This window comes from Rhinolophus sinicus, chromosome 17 (genome assembly GCF_057876585.1).
Source record: "Rhinolophus sinicus isolate RSI-liver-muscle chromosome 17, RSI-T2T, whole genome shotgun sequence".
Taxonomy (NCBI): domain Eukaryota; kingdom Metazoa; phylum Chordata; class Mammalia; order Chiroptera; family Rhinolophidae; genus Rhinolophus; species Rhinolophus sinicus.
The window spans coordinates 164988723-165010150 of record NC_142517.1 but is presented as its reverse complement, the minus strand read 5'-3'; the positions used below and the strand labels follow the sequence as shown (position 1 = coordinate 165010150).

Genomic DNA, 21428 nt, shown 5'->3' with positions numbered 1-21428 from the left:
AGAAAAAGTTGTCTGATAGCTTGTGAAAGCAAAATAGTATTGTGCATGTCAGTAGTCTTGCAAGCTGAGTTTTTAAGAGAGGGTTTTTCCAAATTCCTTTAATATGCACTGGCTGAATCAGGAGGGACCAGCTCAGAAAGTTCTGTGGTATAGAGAGGATAATCTTCTGTTTATGTTAGCAAAGCCACAAATCTTGTTGCTCAATAACAGAAAGAGGGGGAATGGTTAAATTAAGGTTGCCTGCAAGTAACAAAATACTCCAGACAATAGTAAACAAGGTAGAAATTTGTTTCTCCGTCATATTCCAGAAATCTTTTTAGTTCATGAGGTTGTCAGTCCATATCTGGCATGGCATTCCGTGAAACTTGGAAATTTAGACTCCTGTCATGCCAGAAATTAAATCTACATTGCAGCCAGCAGGCAGGACGAAAGGGAGAAAGAAGGATTACATCACCTTTCTTTAAGGACTTTTCCTGTAAATTGCACACACAATGTATGTTCATATCCTATTGGGCAACACTTAGTCACATGGCCATAACTAACTGTAAGGGAACCAGAAAATGGGAGTTCTATCATTATGGAAGAAGAGACAGACAGATATTTGGGGAATAACTAGCACTTTCTGCCACAGAAAGAGAGGTAGTTTGAAGAACGAGACTTCAAGATGGAGGGCAGTACTGAGTGAAAGCTCATACTAGCGTAATAAGGGGCTGTGGACAGCCCCAAAAAAACCCAGTGTGAAGGTATTCAGTGTCAGGAGAGATCAGTGCTGAGTACACGAGGAGGCTAGGAAATGGGTTTGGCTAGCTGAGAAAGGAACAAGGAAATGTCCTCTATCTTGTAATTCTAGCTAAGACTGGTCCTGTCCCAACTTCACTACAAACTACTATGTGCAGAATGGCTTCTTCCTTCAGAAAATGCGTCCCAAGAGGGAAGGGGTCCTGATGGATATCTCTCTTTGTCATGCTGCCTGAAGAGCCTAGAGGTAAGGCTGAGGGGAGTAGGAAAGGCCTTAAGGAGAAACTCGAACACAGGACCTCGATCTCTGCCTGCTGAGGGGTCTGGCTCTGGTGAGTAGCAGCAGGGGAAGGTATATACTTTGGGATGTGCACGGCTCTGATGCCTTCTGTTTCCGAGCGGACTTTGCTCTGGCCTTCTATTCATGGCACCTGGGCACAGAAGCCACATAACATGGTGATTTACAGCAAGTATTTGGGAGCCAGACTGTCCAGATTTGAACCCCAGAACTACCCCTTGCTATCTCTGTAACTTGGGGCAAATTACTTAATCACTCCTATATAAAAGGAGATAATAATACTGGTACCGTCCTCATACTACATACATGACTACAGGATGTAAACAAGACCAGAGACATATTAGCATTGTAAAATTCAATATGGTTTGGTCCTATCAAATGGAGATTGTTTGCCTATACCTTACCAAAAAATAAAAAATAAAGAAAAGACATTTAAGGTATCTACTTTGTCCCTACAGCATTGTATACTGACTCTCCTGTCATGTCAGACTTCTTACCAGTGGTCTGTGTTTGGGTTTTTAAAACGGTGTTTATAAGGTTCTTATAAGGATTAAATTAATTAAAATATATGACATATTAAAAAAACTCAAAAAACTTAGCTATTATTATTATTATGATTCATAGAGCAATATGGAGAAATGACTGAAAAAAATAGAACTCTAAGAGGTCTACTTAGGCTCAGAAAATAGTGGTTTATTGATTCTTTGTAGATGTTGATGTAGCATGATATAGATGGTAATAACCCATAATACTTTCAAAAGTTAGTGGATGAATAAGTATGCTTTCAATTGTGTTATCAATTCACGCAATGGGAATAGCCTTAAATCTATAGGAAATGACAGACACAAATGCTTGAAGGCAGAGTTAATGAATTACTTTTACAGTTGAGCAATATTAAATCCAAACAGTGTTATTCTGCTATTTATATGACAGATCTATGCTTTTGGTTAGTCCCTTGAAGCAATTATGACGATCTTAAAACTGAAAGTAGAAAACAAAGTGCAATTCAGATCATTCTTAGGAGTAAACATACGAGAACAAAGCAGGACCAGTAGTAGAAATTTGATATAATAGTAGAAACATTCTAAAAGGTTATAGGGACAGAGTAGATGGAACCCTGAATGTCTTTTTTTTTCCTTTTTGAAAGATGCAAGGAATCTCCATTTGGCAGGACTAACTGTTTTGGATTTACAATGACACTGCATCTCTAGTCTTGTTTGTATCCTGTAGCTTATTCATAGTGTGCTAAATAGCAGATGCTCTCTGTTTACTTCAAGCTTACAATATCAACTGTGAATTCTGTTCAGTCCAAATACTGCTATGGTCTTTCAAAGTTGTAGTTATAATATTTTAAACACTATTAGATATACTAGGAAAGTCAGATTAATTCTTTTCAGTTTATATCTCAGATTATTTCAATTTTTATTATTTTAATTATCTACATGTAATTATATTCCTACTGTACTTTTTTTCAGCAGATTAATTATGTCTTAGTGAATGACCTTTAAATCAGATGCTATCATATGAACCATATAAGAGAATAATGATAAACATCCTAATATGCAGTGATTTAGATTTAAAGTACTTTTAATGAGTTCTGGAAATAAAATTTATATGTCACTTCATTAATATTGTTTTAAATTTGGATTTATCTTAAGCATTACCTATTACTATTAGGTATGAGACAATTTAAAAAGCAGAAAGTATTTTTATTAAATAATCAAGCAATAAAAATGTTTTTGGGGGAAGGAGGAAGGAAGTTTCAAATATATCCAAGCAGCCTAATAAAAAATAGTTTATCATTAAGCACCTCAGAATGTGCCAACATGTTCAGAACACTTGATTCCACGTATCCGAGGGAGAATTGTCGCAAATTTTGATCCTCCTATTGGAAATACTTTTGAGTTTTTTCTCCTTTTGGCTAAAACAATGATCATGAATTCTCAGTTTTAAAATTACACAATCCTTGATCTAGACCTTATAATAAGTAACAAAGTCAAATTGGTCACATGCTGGTATAACTGCTAAAGTTAGAACTGTTTGAGATAGTTAATCTAAGTTTCTAAACTGTAGAAAACTGACTTTCCTTTGATGAGTGTTGCTATTTACTGAAAGGTAAAACAGTGTTACAGGGTATAGCAGGTGGAATAGGTAAGCACATCTGCTGGTGGGTGCTCACTGCTCCACTGAATCAGACTCCCCCACCCCAAGTCTCTTTGGGTCTCCAGCATGCTCTCAGGAAACACTTTTTTTTTTTTTAAAGATTTTATTGGGGAAGGGGAACAGGACTTTATTGGGGAACAGTGTGCACTTTCAGGACTTTTCTCCAAGTCAAGTTGTTGTCCTTTCAATCTTAGTTGTGGAGGGTTCTGTTCAGCTTCAAGTTGTTGTCCTTTCAGTCTTAGTTGTGGAGGGCGCAGCTCAGCTCCAGGTCCAGTTGCCGTTTTCTAGTTGCAGGGGGTGCAGCCCACCATCCCTTGCGGGAGTCAAACTGGCAGCCTTGTGGTTGAGAGGACATACTCCAACCAACTGAGCCATCCGGGAGCTCAGCGGCAGCTCAGCTCAAGGTGCCATGTTCAATTTTAGTTGCAGGGGGCGCAGCCCACCATCCCTTGCGGGAGTTGAGGAATTGAACTGGCAACCTTGTGGTTGAGAGCCCACTGGCCCATGTGGGAATCGAACCGGCAGCCTTCGGAGTCAGGAGCATGGAGCTCTAACCGCCTGAGCCACCGGGCTGGCCCCTCTCAGGAAACACTTTGAGTCAATGAATTCTGGGCTAGGAATTAATACTAACTCATATTAACTCATATCACAGTTACTAGTAAACTAGCAACATATACCTTTGTTAAACCAAGAGTTGAGATGGTCCATGAAGTCCTTTCAAGCACTACTTCCTATTCACTGCCTATCAGAGATCAAGCAAGCCCTACACGTACATCCCCAGTTGTTTTAGACTCAGCTCTTTTTGTAAAGAGCAGAAATCTATTGAAATTAGTTCAAATAAAAGGGGTGAGGACATGCGATAATAAAGATCTCACAAAATCAAATATAGTCAGTCTTCATGAGAAATAAGGCTGTAAGCTGCGAAGCTGTTCTCAGCAACCAAAGAATCTATGTTCTCTCTTTCTGTCTTACTGGGGCCAAGTAGGGTCTCCTCTTCCTTTCTCTTATCGCATCTACACCATTTTCCTCTTTCATGTAGCTGGCACATTCATGCACATGTTCCCCAAATGGCAGATAGCCTCCAAGTTTATAAGAACCTTTCAGTATTACCACCTTCAGGCTTTAGGTCTATGTTTAAAATTTTGGGGAAGGGTGGAGATAGAATACCGTTTCATACAGGAAAGCCAATAGATGGACTAGTTTTACCTCAGGTGTCTATCTTTGATCCAATCAACCTTGGTTGTAGGGCTTCCAGATGTTAAAGATTAATCTTATTCATCAACAACAAAGAAAATGGAATATTAAAATCAAAACAAACAGGATGATCAGTAACATTTGAAAACAGTACTAATTACTACATTTTCACACTCTCCAACATTTTCTTGTAGTATGTTAGCTAGATTTTATGATATCCAATTGGTAAGAGTTTAAAATAATCTGTAGGAGCAACTTTTCAGTGTGGATAGAGCTAGGGAACCGACTATCACTTTTTTATACTGTGTATTTGTTTCTATGTATGTCTTTTTCTTCTTTATTTTATTTTCATTAAAACAAATGTAAATACCAAGTTTCTAATTATAACCCTAAGCCTGCAAGAGAGGCATTTGATAAACTGAAATTTTGGAAAATATTTAGAACTTCCAAAAGTATCAAGTCCTCATGGTGGTAATTACAGTATTTTAGAGCTGGAAGGGGCTTTACAGGTCATTTAGTTCAATTCCACACTTTTACAGAAGAGTAAATTAAAACACAGACAAAGAAAGTGTGTGATGCAAAGCCACACAGTTTTCTAGAGATGGAGCTGGACTCAATTTCCTCTCATGTACTTCTGTGTTTCCCCGAGAATAAGACCTAGCCGGATAATCAGCTCTAATGCGTCTTTTGGAGCAAAAATTAATATAAGACCTGGTATTATTTTACTATAAGACCGGGTTTTATATAATATAATATAAGACCAGGTCTTACATTAATCACCCCCCCCAACTCCCGCCTCCCCCCCCACTCCTGTTCAAGCTGTTGTTTCTCAGTCTAGTTGTGTAGGACGCAGCTCCCTGGCCCATGCTGGTATTATGAGCCTTGCGCTCCCCTGGCTGAGCCAGTCAGTCGCTAGTCATCGGTCGGCTGCTCACAGCAGCTCACGGCAGCTCTCGCCGCTGCCGGCCGCTCATGCTGGCCACCGGCCACTCATGGCAGCACATGGTGGCCCATGGCAGCACACAGCAGCCACCAGGCTGGCCCCCTTATATTAATTTTTGCCCCAAAGACGCATTAGAGCTGATTGTCCGGCTAGGTCTTATTTTCGGGTAAACACGGTATCATAAATTCACGTATTTCTCAAGAATACTATTTAACAAACAGCTCCCATTAACAAAAAGAACTGTTATGGACTGAATGATTGTGTCCCCCACCCCCCATTCATATTTTGAATCCCTAATTCCCAATGTGTTGGTATTTGGAGGTGGGCTTTTGGGAGTAATGTAGTCACGAAGGTAGGACCCCTTGTAAGAAGAGCCACAAGAGAGGTGACATCTCTTTCTCCGCCATGTGAGAGTACAGCAAGAAGGCTGCCATCTGCAACCTGGGAAGAGGGTCCTTACCAGATGTAGAATCTGTCTTGATCTTGGACTTTCCTATCTCCAGAACTGTAACAAATAACTATTTGTTGTTTCATCCGCCCACTCTGGTATTTGTTCTAATAGTCCAAACTGACTAAGAAAGACAAATAAAACCTAGTAAGATTATTTAAAGATTTTTCTCTTGATATTTGATCATTTTAACAAATTTACACTGGATTGGCCTGCGACCGTGAGTGTGTTGCTTAGTCTCTAGGGACCACAGTTCTTTCATGTTATTATAATTCACTTTATAATAATGAAGTTCCATGTGTATTCAAACCCATGAAAAAAGAATGGCCTGATCAGATTATAGGAAGGATTCTACATCTCAGATGTTTCAATTTGTTCATTGTTTCTATGTTGATGTTATTCTCCTCTACCTCTCTTTATATTATTTATGAAATTTTATTATAATAGAATTTAAAATATTAGACCTGGAGGAAATATTAGAAATTATGTAGTTCAACTCCCTCCTACATTCATAAAACCTCAAATATACATAGACATTAAATATATCATTGATGTTGATATATCTGAAGACAAACCTGAAAATTTAAGTTTTATGATAACTTTTTGCTATTCTTTATGCTATTTGATAACAAAAGAATTATTTCTACAATATATTTCTAATATTTGCAGTGCTCTGATGGACAAGGCTCCATCTCAGGTATAAGGGATATGTGTTCTGAAGCCTCAAGCTAGTTCTGTGTCAAACACTTAAGTGTTGTTCATGTTTCGTGACCACACACCTTGGAGAACTGAAAGGAGTCTTTCAGCATAGCGATGGAAAGGACAGACACCACGCTATTTTTAGTTGCCAAGAATATCACATTCTAGCCAACACACTTTTTTTTACATGGTAGTATGAGCCAAGTCCAAGGGTGTCATTAGAGTATCCCTTAATGTGTGGAGCAAAGGTTGTTTCTAAAAAGTGTTCATAAAGTCAAATTCCTGAATAGTAAAAAAAATTTTTTAAATGTATACATATATTTTTAATTCTGGTTCATTCCTTTGAGAACCTGTTTCTCTAGAGTTAAATAATTCTCAGGTAAAATGGTGCAGCTATCTCCCCCATTCCTGGCTCTCTGTCAATTTCCACATTAGATTCTGTGCTATTTCCTGTGGTGTGAGCTTGAATTTCTAGGCAATAAAGATAACAAGGTAGGAACAGTGTGGCTTCTGCTTTCCACCTATATTTAAAACATAGACGGTGACTGGAAACATACATAGATTAAGAGCCCATTAGTTGCCTAAAGTGTTTGAAAACATTGTTTCAATAAATCCTTTTCTCGGTCATAGGTAGATTTATTATTTCCATTTTAGAGACTGGGACACTATGTGTCAGAGAAACTGTCATTTGCCTAAGATCTTATGTCTAAGAAGAGTAAGACTGGAGGAGAATAATAGGTCTGACTGGAAACAGAGATACTGTGAGATAAATATAGTGACTCACCCATGTCTTTCTTCTTGGCGGGTCCACACTAAGTGTCAGTAGCAATACCGAGGCAGCTCTCGGCCTCTGTGCAGGAGGAAGGCAACTGCCATTCCATAGAAGCTTTAATGTTCTGAAATAAAGCCCAGGACCTGCCAAGATGCTGTGAGTAAAATGCCATAAAAAATTTAAGGTATAATATTGAATTCCTTCTTTATTAGCAGTTTTATAGTGAAAATTCTCCATATGGCGTCGCTCACCATGCAAAGTGATATGGGTCACCTGTACTGGTGACCTCAAATAAGCCTTACAGACTTACTTTGTGCTTTCAAACCTTTCCCCATTTGATTATCTCAATTAGTGGGCAATCCATTTCTTAAGACTCAGAATTGGCTTTTAGTAAAGATTTTTTTTCTTCCCATAGTTGTGTGAAATGTAGATGCTAATTGTGTTTTGCTCATCTAATTAGATATGTGAGTTAAGAGGTATAAAATAAGCCACTAGCTACTTTCTCACAGCTTACAATAAATCTCTCAGATTGCAGAGCAAAATGGCATAAATTGTAATCAAAATAGTGTGTGATATCATTTCATGCCAGAAGAATGAATTATTTCCAAGGGCTCTCTCCCTGAGAAATTAGGTTGGGAAATTGGCTAAATCCTCAAATTCTCCCTGTCTCCTCATCCACAAGAGAAACAAAGCAGTTTGCAATACACAATTTAAAGTGGAACTATAATTATCACCTAGTAATTTCTCACCGTATAATTCCTAACTTCTTCACCCACGCTGCTTCAGCAGTTCTCTGCTCAAAAGTAGCTCTGCAGTGTAAGCTATTGAAAGTCAATAATCAATTCCTTGGCTAGATTACATAATAGGATAACAAAACAAAAAATTACCACACAAGAAACAAAGCTTTTGAGCTCTCATGAGAAATATACTCAGCCACTCACTGTAAATGCCAGTATGTCATCTGCAGATAATGAGCAGTAAGGACACCACTCCTAGAAACGAGTGGGAGCCTCCAGGCTGAAAAGCAGAGCCAGACCATTGTCCTCAACCACCTTTAGCAAGATACGCACTTTTGTGATTTGCTTAGGACAGCCCCCCTTCTAGACCACGCTCCAGCTTCCTGGGATCCCCAAATTCCTTGCCCAAACAGCCCAGAGCACACAACAGTGCCTGCAGTGTCTCTTGTCTATATCCCCCCAAGGTGCGCCATTCTGTGGGCGACTTAGACAAACAGGCTGGAGTGGAAGACTCCAGAGGCCTCTCCTCCTTAGAGTCTTAGCAGGAGGTGGGAAGAGACAGTGTGGGCAGCTTGCAGGCACTGGCCTCCATTTGTATTCTTGCCCCAGGCTCTGCAAATACTACCGTGTTTCCCTGAAAATAAGACCTAACCGGACAATCAGCTCTAATGCGTCTTTTGGAGCAAAAATTAATATAAGACCCGGTATTATATTATGTTATGTTACGTTACGTTACGTTACGTTACGTTACATTACATTATATAAGACCCAGTCTTATAGTAAAATAAGACTGGGCCTTATACTAATTTTTGCTCCAAAAGACGCATTAGAGCTGATAGTCCGACTAGGTCTTATTTTTGGGGAAACATAGTACCTGTTTCCCTGGATGGACCTAGAGTGGGCTTACCCCATCCTTCCTGGGGCCCAGCCTACAGTGGAAAGTGGTTGTTGTATGTGGAAACTAAAACATGTTGCTCTCTATTAGAGTTCGTGTGAGGAGCAATTTTGCCTATAGCCCATTTCGTTGTGGAAGCTGCACATTTGAGTCCCCTGATAAATTTATGCAATTGCCATAGGATACATTTTCATTTAAGCCACAGATTATTTATATATCATGTGTTACATGGAAAATAGAGAAGCTGGTTCCCGCTGCTCATCGCTATATGGTGTAGCTGGCAGAAGGAATGCCTCTGTATCTCAGACACACTGTAACATAATTCCACTAACGTGAGCAAAGATCCTTGTTCTATGCACACAGAATGGTTAGCTGGGGCATTCTATTTGATTACTGTAATGAACATATCATTTTGCTTTGAGATTTCAGGGAAAGAATTCTCAGAGAAAATGGGAGATGGTCTTCTCGTCCTCTGAACTTATGCTGCACTATATAGCAGAGACACCTTCTGCACTTCCTCAGATTCTCTCGGCCCCCACAGGGCTGAATGCCTTATCTGAGCCTGAACATAACTGACTGGGGCCCGCCGGCGTGGTTCTGCTGCTGGGGCTGGCCAGTTGCTTGTCCAGGACGTTGGTCCTTCCTGGATGCTGCTGTGCCAGTCATGAGGCTTCTGGCTCCTCCTACCACTTTGAGACTTGGATAAAACACCATGCTAAAGAGCATGGTATTGGTTTCCCAAATGGCTGCCAAAGGATCTGGGTGACGCAGTGCAAAGGGCTGGGGTGTTAACTACACACGGGATGAACTTTGAGCCACAGAAATAGGAGAGTGTGGCAGGTCAGTCATCACCCTCTTCTCTCCCTTTCATTGACTGACTAGCTCATGGCACAGTTTTCCCATACAGCCTACCTGTGCATTGCTTCCCTTTCTTTCCTCCCTCTCCACCCTGTCACTGCCCTGGGTTTACATCTCTACCAAATAAAGCAAGAGCACTCAATCTCCCTCAGACTGTTTTCCAGTAAACTGCGCTACATAGGCTGGCTGTATGAATCAGAAAAATAAAATCCTGGGAGTATGTAAGGTACAACTCAGGTGGTCTTAGGAGTAACGGATAAAGACCTATTCTATACCAATATCTTCAAATTGCATGCACAATAAATAATTGTTTCAATATGAATTGGAGATACTATAGTGTGTGAATATAAATTTCATCTCTTTTCCCTCAGACTCCTAACACACTTCCCCTATATCCTAATTAATCAAGGATTCATTGAGAATCAAGTATATGTGCAGCACTATGCAAAGCTTTGGAAACACTCAAAGGTCTTAAGACACCTCTGTCCTCTATCCTCATAATATATACCCTGTTTCCCCGAAAATAAGACCTAGCCGGACAATCAGCTCTAACGCGTCTTTTGGAGCAAAAATTAATATAAGACCCAGTATTGTATTGTATTATATTATATTACATTATATTATATTATATAAGACCCAGTCTTATTTTAAAATAAGACTGGCTCTTATATTAATTTTTGCTCCAGAAGATACATTAGAGCCGATCGTCCGGCTGGGTCTTATTTTTGGGGAAACACGGTAGTTAGGGCAGAGAGACAATAGACAGGTACTGACTTGTGTGGTCTAGATTGAAGTGCTGTGCCTCTGTGAAGTGGGGAAATAATTGAAGGTCTCAATGGTCTAGAAAGATTTCATGATGGACAGGTTTGGGTTCTGCACCCAAACCCAACATGGGAGGGGGTTTCCCTGCATCAACAAGCAATTCTCGGGCACCAGCTGCACTACAGTCAGGTCAATGCTGACACTATCTATCGACCCTGAGATAGCATTGGATGCCACAGGTTAAGGACTCAGTCCTGCAAGGCTGCCCAACTGCCCATTGGAGGCATCTAAACAATATTCTGCCCAAGGAACAGGTTTGAATTTTTCACTTTGAAAAAAAAAATCCTTTTGATAGGAACAGCACCTTGGTATTTTAAAAAGTCTCCTTCTCTTAGGTGGGTCTGTCCATGTAGTCTCCTATGGGCAGCCTCAGGAAGAACCTCTGGCTAGCATCATGTTGCTAAGCAAATGTTTTCAGGATTAAGAAATTAAATGTTTAATTTACATGTCATCACCAAAAAACCCACAAAATAAAAACTACCAAACCTTGATCATGTTGGTATTTAGTAATGGGGTGTTTTACAACCATTTATTATCATTTCCTCCCAACTCAGTCAAAATTTCTGTCTCCTCATTGTGGGTTGAGTAATTTGACCAAAGTCGAATTGCTAAACATGGGCAAAGTCCAAGTTAAAATTCCATGTTTTTATTATGCCTTATCCCTTTTGCCTTATCTTTTTTTTTTTTTCAAATCTCCGCAGCAGTTATAAAATCATAAAAACTATGTTCATGACAGAACCAGTGGCAGATAGTGTTTCTCAGCTGAGCTCCACGTAACAGGTCAGAATCAGAGCTCTTTCTCCTTCCTGTGGTACCTTCACCAAGTTCTTCTCATAACGGAATATCCTCTCTGCTGGTTACTTCCCTTCAGCTCATTAGCCCCTGTCTTGTAAGCTAAACAAAGAAATTTCAGTAGCTTATGTAAGTGTATTTGTATGGTGGCTTCCTCTTCATTCCATCCCAGGACAGATTTCCAGTACTAACCAGACACCTCTTCTGCTTTCCTTAAAGATAAAGAATTTTGTGAATATTTTACTTGTTATTAGGTAAAACATAAAATGTGACTTTTCAGATTAATTTCCTTTTTTAGTTTATCCAGTTTTCCACAAACTACTTCACTCTTGACTTAACTGGATCACTCCTAAACTAAAGAGCTCGTTTTTTTAAACTTTTGCATTTGTTTTGCCTTAGGTATTTCTCCCCTGAGACTGCTGGTTAAGGGTCCAATCAAAGTTAAGGAAGATAATTCTATTCTCAAAGTTGCCTTGAGATCTTATCATCTGATTGGCCACATGAAAGAGAGATGGCTGAGGACCTGAATCAGGTTACCAATTAATCTAGTGTCATGGAAAAGCGAGGGGATGGTGACCTTTAAACACACAGTGAATCTTGTAAACTTGCACAGTAAACTTGGCCTAATTTGATGTCTTAGGCTCAGAACAATCATCAACATTTCCTCTGGGGATTGGTTTAGGCAAATGCAAGAACGAAAATTAGGAGAAAGGAGCACAGACCTCAACTTGTCTAAACCTAAGGAAACAGAATCCAATAGAGTTTTGGTAAGAGTGAAAGCCTATAGGTGACACTATCAGAGATAATGTGGTAATGACCAGCCTCGGGAAGGCAATGTGGTGGGATTCCTGCACATCAAAGAGAAACCCGAAGAAGGGTAATACCTGCTGTGGACCTTTCCATCCAGCTGAAGGGCATCTTCTTTTTTTTTTCAATTACAGTTCATACACGATATTACATTAATTTCAGGTGTACAACTAGTGATTGGACATTTATGTAACTTACAAAGTGATCATCCTGGTAAGTTTTGTACCCATCTGACACCATAATAGTTATTATAATATTATTGACTATATTCCCTATGAAGGGCATCTTTATGGAGATGGCATTGCCAACAGATATACTCTCCGGCTGGAGCCCATGATGTAGATCTTCGTCTCCTGGTAGCGTGCTATGGAAAGACTGCCCTATGAGCTATAAGTTAGTCTTAAGGGCCCTTCACGGTTCTACATAGTAAATCAGGTCTCCTTTAATTAGTGCAGGTTCATAATTTCAAAAGGAATCTTTACAAAAGTGACTAGATCTTAGGCTGAGCAATACCAAGGGAAGAGCCTTAGGCCAAGGCAAATTAAAAGAGACTGAGTTTTGCCTATTGAGTTTTGATTACCCTCATAGTCCATTCTATGCGACTGGAGAACTGGGGATAATAAGCACAATGAAAATGTTGCAAAATTGGCCAGATCTTACAGATTGTATAGTTGGTCCTACAAAATGAGTTCCCCAAGGGGGGAAGATCTTTTCTAGGAGTATTTTATTTCCTGCTGAGGCCGTGTCTCTGAGGCATGGGAATGCTTCCAGCCAATGAGAAAACATACAGATCGTCACTAATATACATTTGTATCCTTGAGAAGGGGCAACTGAATAAAGTTCATTTGCCAGACCTCAAAGTGTCCTAAAGGCAAGGGAAAACGCCCCATAGAGATCTGAATGAGCTTTCTAGGATTGTGCTTTTGGCAGATTTGGCATTAATGGTAAACCAGGGAAGTTGTCTGTGGAGATGGCTTCCAGTAGTATTGTTTTCTCACGAAACCGTTTTGTCAGTGCTCCAGTGAGTTAAGTTCAGGTACATATTGTAACATATAATGTTGTATGCAATCGGGGAGAACTGGTAGATCATTTGGACTTACCCATAAATTTCTTTTAGAGTCAAATTTACAGTCTTATTTTAAACATTTCTTTCTATTTCGTTGAACAGCTAAATGCTGTGCTTCCCTAATATTGTCTTTTAAATCCCCAATTGCTTCAGCCGGTAGCAAAGGTTAAAACTGCATGGATTGGATAGGTTAAAGCTCAGCGTAGTTTACTAAATCATGCATTTGCCTGGTAGCCCATTAGAGGCTGAGACTGTTTTAAAATTGCTCATTTATCAGTGTCAGCCAAATGATTACTTTCCTCTGTTTTTGCCATTGAATGTTGAGGGATTTTTATGATTGCCAAAAATTTAGGTAATTGGATTGCCTCTAAGAGTTCCAAAATATAAGAACTCTTTTTTGTCCTTTGTCTGGAAGAATCAAAAGTCCTCTCTGTTTCCAGAGCATACCAAAGTCCTGGGCAACAACAAAGGATTACCTGTTATCAGCGTAAAGGTTAGCCATTTTACCTTTGGCCAACCTGCAAGCTCAAATTAACGCATAGAGCTCTGCTTGTTGAGCAGACGTTGCCTGAAGCATTAGACTGGTCAGTGGTTTCATTTAGGGAGACAACTGCATAGCCACTGCTTGATAGGGGCCTATTTCATCTTTTAGGTAAAAAACATCAGTAATCCAAACTAATTCAGCATTTTCAAGAGGTGTTTCCTGTAAATTGATTAGAGGAATTAGTCATTGGTCTGTTAACATTGGATAGTCAATGAGGGTTTTGTCAGAGGGCAGAGGGAGGACAGTAGCAGGGTTCAGAGTATTATAGAGAGCAATAGTCACATTAGATGAAGACAATAAAAGACCTTTGTAGGAGGTTAGTTTGCAAGCAGAGAGGTGCTGAGTATGATGAAAGTTAAGTAAGGCTCCCACTGAATGGGGCACATAAAGAGTCAGTGGAGAGACCATTATTATCTCTTACATATTGTAGTAAATTAGCAGTGGCCACAATAGCTCTCATACAGGGAAGGAGACCTTTAGCCACCGAATCTATAGCATCCATTGGGCCTATGTTGGCGTCCATTTCATTGGGTCGACACCTAAGGCATTTCCCTCTTTCATGGACCAAAAGGAAAAAGGGTAATTGATAATTAGGAGGTACAGAAGCAGGTGGAACATGAAGACTGTCTTTTATTTCATCAAAAGCATTCTGGGATTCCTTTGTCCATGTGAAGGGCTCTGTCTGGCCAGCCCTGAGGAGAGAGCATAAAGGTTGATCTGTGACAGAAAATTAGGAATCCAGTTTCTGCAATATCTGGCCAAACCTAGGAATCCCATGAGTTGCCTTTTAGTCTTGGGGATAGAAAACATTAAAATGCCCTGGATCCTATCAGAATCCAAAAGGAGACTTTTATCAGTAACTGAATGTCCCAGATATTTAAGTTTACAGAACTGAAGTTTCTCTTTGGGTACCTTATGTCCCTTTTTACCAGTTTTCAAAGGAGGTGGAGGCTATTTTCAAGGGATGCTTCCTTGGAGGGTAAGCAGAGGAAGAAATCATCCAAATATTGTACACAGGTGAACTGGTAAGGGAATTCTATATGGGCAATATCTGCCCTTAAAATGTTGGAAGAGCAAGTCAGACTTTCAGTGTAGCCCTGAGGCATTACTGTCCAAGTATATTATAGTCCTTCCCATGTGAAATCGAGTAAGAATTTACTTTCAGGATCAACAGGGATGCTAAAGAAAGCACTACAAGCATCTGTAACTGAAACGAATTTTCTTTCTGGTGATATGGCTGAGAGTTGGGAATGAGAATTAGGCATGACTGGGTGCTGAGGCATGAAGTTACTTAAGGCTCTTACATCTTGAACAAATCTCCATCCCTTACCTAAGGTTTTTAACAAGGATTGGAAGGGATTTGGAGATAGTCATGGGTCAGTTGGAAACTCCCGCTATTTGTATGGTTTCAGTACTCCTAGGGAAGGGAATGGAGATGCTGGTGGAGTTAAGAACTGATAAGGTGTCTCTGGTATCTACCAGGGCCTTGGTTACTTCATTCCTAATAGTTAGGTCAATTTCTCCTAAATAATTAATTAGGAGCATTGGAAAAATCCTCTTTGAATCCTCGGAACAACCCTATTGCTGAGAAGACTTGGGTTAGACTCCTTGAGAAGGAGTTGCAAATTTTATGGGCTGTTGACCTTTTGTGCTTTAAACAATCTTTCTTCCATTGTCTAGGCCTTTTGCAATAAATACAAGCCCATTTGAATGGTGGTTTGCCTTAAGGCAGATTTAGCCAACACCTGCTGTAATTGTAGGCTCATTACTTAGGTAGCCTGAAATTTGGGCAGTTAGGGCTTGTGAAGTTTTATTTTTGGTATCGTTGTTTGGATAGTTTGAGAGAGGGCTCAGCATAGTTTACTAAATCATAGTTTACTCAGCATAGTTTACATAATTTACTAAATGCATGGTGGCCCAATGAGTTGTAATTTTTTTCTACTAGTTCAAGTTTATCTTATAGACCCTTAACAAAGGCTGAATTAAAAAGCACTGAGGTGTCATCATTGACTTCATCTATGCTGAAATGCTGTTTAAAAACTTTTTCAAATCTATCATAATAATCAAAACCAGTTTCTTCAAGTTTTTGAACTAATTTTTGAATTTTCTTCCAGTCAGTAATTTGAAGAAAAGCCTGGGGTATCTTATCATGAAGCCACTGAGCCAGCTTTGAGGCTTCGTTCATGGCTTCTCGTCCTCAGAAGAAAAGTCTCTCATTGGGTTTTGCCATTCTCTGGCACGTCCTTCTCCTGCAAGCATATGCATAAGCTGATAGAGGCCAGAGAATCTTAGCTCCTATGTTTGGATAGTGAGCAGAAATGCTCTAGCAAAAACCAATGGAGTCCTCTATGGGACTCGGGAAATCCTTAGTGGCATGGAGCTCAGCTTTAATCCGTGCGGTATAAAAAATAATGGTTGTGTCCTGGGCCCAGCCCAACTGATAGTTTAACTTTAAATAGGGTGGTAAGAACAGGGGGATCTAATAGAGCCTCAGGTTCATTGTTATAAAAAGAGAGTTCAGCAAGTGAACGGTAAAGAGTGAGGGAAGACAGGCAGGCAGCAAAGGAGCAGAAGGTGCAGATAATGAGACATCAGGAGAACATTTAGAAGTTTCCTCAAGTTTAGTAAGCCTCAGAGATAACTCAGAATTTGTGTTTTGGAGGGAAGCAATTTTTGACTCACTTTTATATTTGGGGGCCTCAAAATGGCAATTAAAATATTTACACGGCTACCTATAATGCAAGACATGTCCTTTCACATATTATGAATTATTTTTATAATCGAAATGATGGGTGACCAATGCAAACATAGAAGGATGCTACAACATCAATGTTGGAATTGCTCCGTGGTGTTTTCTGCTTATGAAAGTTCATCCTCTGCTCAGCGTCCCTGTGGCGAGCTTCCTATTAGCAAGTGTTCCTTTTCTGTCCTTTCCTACCCTTGCTCCTTGCTGGAGCTCTTTTCCTCAAAATTAGTACATTCTAGATCTATGAGCCCCTGGAAGTCATCAGCCCTTAACAAGCCCCTCTCTCCAAGTCTTCAATATGCCTAACCTGATCCAGACAACATATCTGCCTCTCTTCCCTCCCTTCCTTTCCCAGGACACCACCTCTTACTCCCTTCTAGGCAGAGGGAACAGTCACTCTGGTGGACATGTGCTTGGAGTCTCAGATAAGTCCCTGTGGGGTGTATGCAAAGTCATTAAGTATTGCCTGGAATGAAAAAAGACTGCCCAGCTCCCTGCCCCACAGAAAACCAAACAACAAAAACAATAAAATGAGGGTAAACTGGGCTCCTGGATAACAACAAATTTCCAGAGCCTCCGTACCTAGCAAGTGTCTCACCCATAGTAATTGTTCTATAAATATGTATGGGACACATGAACTGGCTCAGCCTCTCAGCCTGGCCGCAGTCTGGGGCAAATGGACGTCTCCGGCTCCTATCTACTGAACCTGACCCTGCCTCCTCCTTTTGTTTGGTTAACTTGATCTGTGGAGGAGACACCTGTAAGTATTTCACTGTGGATTCCTAGCATGTATGAGGAAATGTTCATTTCTTGTCCCCTGATAGCATAACCCAGCAATATTAAAAAAAAATAATAAAACGTAGCTAGAGAGAGCCATGAAAAGTAGAAAAAAATGGAGTGGTTATTTGCTAACAAGACAGCAAACATAAAAAGAGGGGAGAAAACATAGGTATTGCTAAGAAGTGCAAAAGCTGGGATTGCTCATTAATTTCTCTTTTTATTCTTTTATCTATAGGTGACTGTCATGTTTCCTGAAGCATTCTCTAATTGGGCATTTGTCTCTCACATGACTCTAGCTGACTGTTTGGACTTCTTGGGCTTTCTGAGACAGAAACACTAGAAGGAAGGTCATTTGCTTCTGGCCTTCTCCCTAGACTCCCCCAAATCTAAAGGCCCATGTCCTTCAACTCTGAGTCTCGGAGGGTAAAGGATTGAAACCTGCTCTACTTCTGTACAAATTCCTCATTCATCCAGGCTGGATGTCTCCAAATTTATCATAACTTTTGGAGAGAGAGAGTGAAGGACGGGAAGTGGGGAAGGGAGATGAGAGAGAATCTGAGAGAAAGTGTTAAGGAAAAGGACAGGGAGGGAAAGTGGGGGTTAGATAATATCTGTGTGCTCTGACTTTTATCATTTTAGAAGCAAAACTTTAAAAATTTGTGTGCCCTCTTTAGAATTCCACATCGTGTTAAATTCAAGATGATGTATTATTTATTGGGAATGTCATAGGATGATGGTCAAATGGTTATTTAAAATGAGTTGGGGGAAGTTGTCTTTTGATGGTTACTAAATTCCTGTGTATTTTTTTTTTAATGAATAATTTTTTTTTTTTAAAGATTTTATTGGGGAAGGGGAACAGGACTTTATTGGGGAACAGTGTGTACTTCCAGGACTTTTTCCCAAGTCAAGTTGTTGTCCTTTCCATCTTAGTTGTGGAGGGTGCTGTTCAGCTTCAAGTTGTCCTTTCAGTCTTAGTTGTGGAGGGCGCAGCTCAGCTCCAGGCCCAGTTGCTGTTGTTAGTTGCAGGGGGCAGAGCCCACCATCCCTTGCGGGACTCGAGGAGTTGAACTGGCAACCTTGTGGTTGAGAGCCCACTGGCCCACGTGGGAATCGAACCGGCAGCCTTCGGAGTTAGGAGCATGGAACTCTAACCGCCTGAGCCACCGGGCTGGCCCGTATTCCTGTGTATTTTTAAAGTTCATCATTGAATCATAAGCTACAACTAGGAAAACAGGATTTCTAAGTATTGGCAATCAGCAATTTTGCAATCTTAGAGATAATCACCAAAACTTGTCCCTGTACAAAGTTATTTTACTACAATTTTTCAAACTGTGCCCCTGGGAGCATTAAGGTGAGAGGAATGAACACTAGGGGTGGTGCCCAGGTTTCAGAGGAGGGCTACTCACAGAGCAGATTGTGTGCATCTCTTCCCAAGTCTACATTCAGGGCCGGACCGTGGGAGCATTTACACCGCAGAAAGCAGCGAACCTCCAAGTCAGGTTTACCTGGAGAACGCTTGTTAAACATTTACCAGCAAACCCCTGGAGCAGATCTGATTTTAGTTGTATTTATAGAGAATGTCTATGTAAAATATAGCTTTTGAAAAAGGTTTTATGGGTTGCAAAGTTTGAAAATCATGCCTCAGTTGGATATTTTCTTCCTTTCCGAGTTAAGTACAGAGTGAATATTATAATTTGAAGAACTATGAATCGTTTTATTATTTTATGTCACTATTTCTTTTGAGATGGCATTAATTTTATTATTTACTAAAACTAAAGCAGTTATATTACCATTAGCTTTCTAACAAATCTGCATAAAATGGCAGTTCAAAGTATTTCAAATGTTTTAAGATGTATCAAAAGAAAGAAAAACCCTTGGTTGTGAGCTTGGAGTTTAGTAAATTTAGGCTTCATTGGATTAGTTAGTTAAGTAATTACAGAAATGGATGCGTTCCAGAAAAATGCCACTCCTCTATGTTTTATGTGCCAGGGAGCAGTGTTAATATTTCTTTAAGTTCCTATTAACATGTTTGTTCCTTCTAGGTCATGATATTGCAATGCTGTATTGATTTATTCCACATTACTTGTGGTGCCTTACCTTTTTTCCTCACCGGCTTGCTGTATGTAGTGGCTTCTTAAAATTGCACTTTGAGACTATTAGGGTCAACCGAGGTATCATAAAGTGTTGGTGGTTTAAGCAGTAGATCACTCTCCCCAGATCTCTGCCCCAGTTCCTCTCGCCATTCCTTTCTCAGGCTTTGTTAGGTCAGATTTCAGGTCATTATTTGGTCAGATATCAGGTCATTTTCCTTTGGTCTCTTATCCCATGAGGCTAGCTGGCTTGAGGAATGGAAGATGCCAGGACGCCAGTTAGGCTTAAGGAGAGAGAGAGAACTCATTTTGAGTTAAGCCTAAACCATGTGTTTAGCCTATTAACTAGAGAGCTCTGTGTTGGGATTTTAGGAGTATGGTTTTTTGATTTCCCATTTCCCGTTGCCTCTAAATATCTTTCCCAGGACCCATGGGGAGGAGAGGTGGCTAGGCTGGTGCAGGAGTTGGGTACTTTTGGGCCCCTTGGTTTAATAGCACGAACTTCATTCCAGTCAGGGCCTCCATGTATGTCTGTCTAGTTTTGAAGTGCAATTACGTGCCCTAGTGTCTCCTTTGGCCAGGCTCTGATGCTGGGCATCTTTCCCTAATGTGTGCAAAGGAACCCTTCATGCTTGTTTTTTGACCTGATAGCAAATCCTGCTTTAGCCGCTAGCAGTGGTGATTCCATTAGGTATATGAATTTGACCGTGTGTGTCGATTTCCTAGGCTGAAAAATAATCATAAGAATTATTTTGAGTGTTTGCTTTGTCAGCACATATACTAAAATTGTACTGATCCACAGAAGATTAGAATTATTGCTGGTTGCCAGTAGCTGGAAGTGGGGATTGGACAAAATGGGTAAAGGGAGTCAAAATATACAAACTTCCAGTTATAAAATACGTAAGTCATGGGGATGTAATGTACAGCATGGTGACTATAGTTTATAATACTGTACTGTATATTTGAAAATTGTTAAGAGAGTAAACCTTTAATTGTTAAAAATTTTTCAGTTACAGTTGACATACAGTATTATATTAGTTTCAGATGTACGACATAATAATTAGACATTTATATAACTCACACAGTGGTCATTCTGATAAATCTTGTACCCATCTGACACCATATGAGAGTAAATCTTAAAAGTTTTCATCACAAGAAAAAAATTCTGTAACTATGTACAGTGAGGGATGTTAACTAGACTCATTATGGTGATCATTTCACAATAAAAACAAATATAGAATCATTTTGTTATACACTTAAAACTAACAAAATGTTGTATTAAAAAAAATTATTTTGAGAGGGGAAAATAAATCAGTCCTGGCGTCATGCAAACAGGCTCTTCCTCTTCCCTGAGAATGAGTTCTTTTGTTGGGAGACTTTTCTGCATCTTACACATATCCCTTCTTTTACCCCCTACTAATTTGCTAGACTTGTCTGGATGTGTTTGAATGTAAGTAGCAGACTCAGTTTGAATCCATTGCCTCTGGCCCCTCAGGCTTCTCTGCTAGGCCTGCCCTACCAGTTTGACAAACATTTCCAGGCATGCTAGAATCCCACCAAAGGACAATAAATGTTCCATTATGTAAACTAAATAAAGTAAGGAAGCAGGAAAAGAAGCAGATTCAAAGAAAGGAGAATGAAAGAAGAGTGTAACATTGTGCCGCTGCCTTCCTCAGGTCCTTTTTTGATTTATATTTTGATGGTAAATTTGGTACAAAAATTGCTGTACACCCACTCGTCTGCCTTTCTTCTCCCCACATCTGGGACCATAAATACTCTGTTGGTCTCGTTCCCTCTGGCCTTGGTGTAGTAGTCATCAAAAATGCTTAAGAAATATTTTTGACAATTAAAAAAATGAAAAAAATATTCTATACAAGGAATGGTGACCAAAAATGAACTTAGGTGTGAAACCGAAACAAAAAAGCTTTTCACTTGTGTTGAACTGAGTACATTGTTAATAGAACAAGGCTCTTTTTGCAGTGACAATTCTACTGTGACCAGTTTCACCAAGCTTACTCAACAACTGTCTTGGGAAG

At 39.8% G+C, this 21428-nt stretch overlaps 2 long non-coding RNA genes across 2 annotated transcripts in view; one reads left to right on the top strand and one right to left on the bottom strand.

Moving 5' to 3' along the window:
• Nucleotides 1-21428, top strand: part of LOC148754876 (uncharacterized) — a 493335-nt gene that overhangs the window by 15158 nt on the left and 456749 nt on the right. The window lies entirely within an intron of this gene.
• Nucleotides 18175-21278, bottom strand: LOC141567638 (uncharacterized). Its single transcript, XR_012490496.2, has 2 exons — nucleotides 18709-21278; nucleotides 18175-18483 (listed from the first exon to the last, which is right to left on the bottom strand). It is a non-coding gene; the product is annotated as an uncharacterized LOC141567638 (long non-coding RNA).